The following is a 4,715-nucleotide window of genomic DNA, read 5'->3' as shown; positions in this document are numbered from 1 at the left end:
AGCGTGGGTCAGGCGTTTGATATTATCTTCAGAATTGTTAGTATTCCTTAGCAAATCAGTAAGCAAGTTTAAATCTACTCCGAGTGGGTCCCTGTAATTCACTCTTATCATTAGATTATCGAGCAATCCAAAAGCCTGACTATTGTTGTTATTTAAAATATGTCTCTTATTCTCAATTCATTATATTTTAGTATTATCTGAAATTGATTTTGTTATGCTTCTCAGCATCAGAATAATTTTCTTTGGTTTTATTGCTCATCTTTGTTTCTTTTTGTTTCATGTACCATTTTTTTACTATGTTAATTTTTCTAGAGGATTTCAAAAATATATTTGAAGATGCAAAAATAAAAGATACCCTTCATGTGTATCCGCATCAGGAGGCTTCAAATTTCTCACCTGTTTTACTAAAAAGTCCCCAAAACATCTTTCCAAAGTGTGATTAAAACGGAGCATTTCCAACTCAATCTCCTCTTAGCAAGACCCCAAAATGCCCTGAGCCAGGACATTGCCACTGATGGAAGAGAAATTCGATAAAGGGAAGTTAGAATGAAAAGAAATAGTGATCTTAACAGATGGCCACTAAAATGTCTTAATTTTTCAAACTTTACAAAAACATATGATCATGTCAACCTTTTGCCAGGCTCTCTACCAGGGCTTAAAAGGTCCTGCAAGCTTAATCATTGAGTTAGGCACTGAACTGTGACCTGAGAATTCTTAGAGATTCATTTGTACTATGTACGAAGTTACTAACTTCTATTGCTGTTATGAAAATTAATCAGACCTGGTTTTTCCCTTCAAGTACCTTTCAGGGAACACGAGGTATACATAGAAAGTATTTAAAAATAGCTTATTGGCAACTATTTTCTGTTATGTATGTATATTTATAAAAAACTACTAGGAGGTAATTTTAGAGTCATACACAGTTGCAAGAAATAAAACAAATGAAACACCGTGCATGGTTACATTTCACCATCAGGAAATTAACATCGATACAACCCGCCAAATTTATACAGATGTCACCAGTTTCACATACACTTGTGAGTGTATATTTTCGTGCGATTTTATCACATATCCATGAGTTGCTTTATTATTTTATCTTTAAATCCATGAGTTGCTTTATTAAAGTATCTTTTAATGCTTAATTTAAAAAAAAACCCTTCAGAATAATAAGCGTTTGGAATATAACTGAATAAAGATGCGTATAATCTTGCATTTAAGATCTGGATTTTATTACGAAGGCGGGAAAGGGCCACTACAATGGTTAGAATGTACATTTTCTGAAAGCTCAATGTGGACATGGTGGAGGATGGTCTGGCTGGAGCAGTCTACCCATCGGACAGGGTCTTGGACTCTCAGGGTTGCTCTGGGTAGAGTGCTGCGGGGAGACTCCTTGCCCAGCAGCCCCTCACTCAGACCCCTCCTACTCCCCGGGCCCCGCCCATCCCCGTGCCGGGCCCAGCTGCTCCTCGCTAGGGCCCCGCCCTCCCCAGTTCCCTGAACGTAAACCTCGCTGAACCTTTCCTGAGCTCGGAGTCCTGAGAACCCAGCGGTGAACAAAGCGCTGACAGCCCAGTCAGGGAGACAGACAGTAAACACATGCCCCCAAATATATAATCATGTAATTACAGGCTGTGGGAAGTGTTGTGAAAGGAAAACACACCAGACGATGTGGGTCTCCAAGGGTCCAGGGCGGACTTCCCCTGGGGAAGCTTCCCAGGCACATCTGGACCTGAGTCCTGGCGCTGCCACTCGCGAGGCGGGTGTCCTGAGCAGGCTGGGTGGTCCAGTTGGACCATGGGCTCTCGGATCCAAGTGGCTCGACTGTCGAGCCTGGTGTAAAATGGCACTCCCAAAACGTAGTCTAAAAAGGTTAGAGCTTTAGCAGCTTCTTGGAATGCATATTTATTTTGGTTTATACTGCTCCATTCTATGCCCACTCCTTGGAGGAATTTTTTTGATCTCTGCAGAAGCTAGACTGGATTAGAATCCCGTCCGTGTGATCCAAAAGTGCCCTGTGCCTTATTACAAAGCTCAGCTTGCAACGTCTTGGGGTTTCCTGTGGGCCTTTCTCAGCAGCTCCAGGCCCCTTGGATCCCGGGCTGTGCGTTCGTCCTCTCTCTCTCTCAGACTCAGCAGCAGCAACAGCACTGTCATCTTCGGCACCATAACTAACTCCTATGCAGTGTTTTTAGGGTGCTGGGCATTGAGCTAAGCTCTACGTTATTCATTCATTTTAATCCTCATACTCTGGCTCCTGGCAGGCACTTTATAAAACGTGTTGGTTAATAAATTAGACACAATGGAAGGAAAAAATCACTGATTTATTTTTCCTAGGCACTCTTAGCTTCACAGAGGAGGTGGCTTTGAGATGAATTTTGAAAGCGGAGTTCACCAAGCAGAGACGCTGGGATTCATCACTGGAGAGGAGCTGGGGCAGGTATAACAGGTGCATCAGATGTTCCAGGAATGGTGCTTAGGGAAGTGTGGCTGGATGTTAGGTATGGGCGTGAGGATGTGGAGGAAGAAATATTGAAACAACACCGACCTGGATATATATAGCGTAAGCTCTACAGATGGTTATCTTAATTTTGTGAATACATGCAACATACTTTATGGGGATTTCCAGAAACACTTTGGGGATTGTTGGAACTCAGGTCCTGCTGTAGCAAGTGGGAGCAACAGTCAGTCAAAGACGGGTTCTGGGTCTACAGATGAAACAAGGTTACTTATTTTTCTGCTGGGGAGTGGAAGCTTGGGTGATAAATTATTAGAGGAATAAAAAAATTCCTCTCTCAGCACAGGGCACGCACAACTTGCACTCTGTCTTTCTGCTGCTCCCAGCTCTTGGATACAGCGGACAATGCCATGGGTTTCAGAGACCTGAAAAGCCCTGCTAGCCTTCAGGTGCTCAATGATTACCTGGCAGACAAGAGCTACATCAAGGGGTATGTACCATCACAAGCACATGTGGCAGTATTTGAAGCAGTGTCCAGCCCACCACCTGCTGACTTGTGTCATGCCCTACGTTGTTATAATCAGATCAAGTCTTATGAAAAGGAAAAGGCCAGACTGCCAGGAGTGAAGAAAGCTGTGGGCAGGTATGGTCCTGCTAATGTGGAAGACACTACAGGAAGTGGAGCTACAGATAGTAAAGATGATGATGAAATTGATCTCCTTGGATCTGATGAGGAGGAAAGTAAAGAAGCAAAGAGGCTAAGGTAAGAACGCCTTGCACAATATGAATCAAAGAAAGCCAAAAAACCTTCACTTAAGGCTAGGCATGGTGGCTCATGCCTGTAAATCCCAACACTTTGGGAGGCCAAGGCGGGTGGGTCATTTGAGGTCAGGAGTTCGAGACCAGCCTGACCAATATGGTGAAACCCCACTCTTTACTAAAAATACAAAAATTAGCCAGGCATGGTGGTGGGTACCTGTAATCCCAGCTACTCAGGAGGCTGAGGCAGGAGAACCGCTTGAACCCAGGAGGCAGAGGTTGCAGTGAGCCGAGATCATGCCACTGCACACCAGCCTGGGCGACAAAGTGAGACTCCATCTCAAAACAAAACAAAACCAAAAAAAAAACAGTAAAATAAGATCAATAGAAGAAAAAATACATGATAAGTGCAAAAATTAGAGAGGATCGTCAAACCTAAAAGAAACAAAAAAAACCCTGCACTTGTTGCCAAGTCCTCCATCTTACTAGATGTGAACCCTTGGGATCGTGAGACAGATATGGTGAAATTAAAGGAATGCGTCAGAAGCATTCAAGCAGATGGCTTAGTCTGGGCCTCATCTAAACTAGTTCCAGTGGGGATACAGATTTAAGAAGCTTCAAATACAGTATGTGGTTGAAGATGATAAAGTTGGAACAGATATGCTGGAAGAGCAGATCGCTGCTTTTGAGGATTATGTATAGCCCATGGATGTGGCTCCTTTCAACAAGGTCTAAAATCCATCTTGGATCATTGCACTTAAATAAAAACTTGAAAGATTAAAAAAAAGTAGAGTTAGACAAGCTGGAAATCTAATCTAGTTTTAGTCACTTATGCTGATTGGGTGACTTTGGGCAAATTCATTGAAGTCTCTGTAAAATGGGGATAATGCTAAAATCTATCTCATAAGGCCATGTATTTAACAAGATGGCAGAGCAATTGAGTGTTTTAAAAACACACTACGTATTTGTTTGTTGTTTTAATCACAACAGTATAGTCAGTCTTGTCTAATTCTTGCTAACATGTGGTAACCATTCTGTAACCTACGTTTCTTAAGTGACACCAACTTTAAATGCAGTCTTGATAACAGTTTTGGAACATTACACTCTAGATTTGTTCCCACCACCTGTGGCAGAACCCCTCCCCTCCATTTCTCTCCACTTCCTCTGATTCATGGCCTTCCCTGAGACCTAGAGCCTTGCTTCTCAAGGTGTGGTCTGCAGACCAGCATCACTGCCTTCACCTGTGATTGGTTAGAAGCGCAGACTCTTGGCCGGGTGTGGTGGCTCGCACCTGTAATCCCAGCATTTTGGGAGTTTGAGGCAGGTGGATCACCTGAGGTTGGGGGTTCGAGATCAGCCTGATCAACATGGAGAAACTCCATCTCTACTAAAATACAAAATTAGCCGGGCATGGTGGCACATACCTGTAATCCCAGCTACTCGGGAAGGCTGAGGCAGGAGAATCACTTGAACCCGGGAGGTGGAGGTTGTGGTGAGCCAA

At 43.4% G+C, this 4,715-nt stretch overlaps 1 pseudogene; it reads left to right on the top strand.

Annotated features, from left to right (window-relative positions):
- Window positions 1-2,865: 2,865 nt before the first annotated feature.
- Window positions 2,866-3,949, top strand: LOC105507145 (annotated as a pseudogene).
- Window positions 3,950-4,715: the final 766 nt, after the last annotated feature.

The sequence above is a fragment of the Colobus angolensis genome, unplaced genomic scaffold, assembly GCF_000951035.1.
Source record: "Colobus angolensis palliatus isolate OR3802 unplaced genomic scaffold, Cang.pa_1.0 Scaffold10, whole genome shotgun sequence".
In the NCBI taxonomy this organism is placed as follows: domain Eukaryota; kingdom Metazoa; phylum Chordata; class Mammalia; order Primates; family Cercopithecidae; genus Colobus; species Colobus angolensis.
Note: the sequence above shows the minus strand (reverse complement) of the source record. Positions and strands in the feature narration are given on the sequence as shown.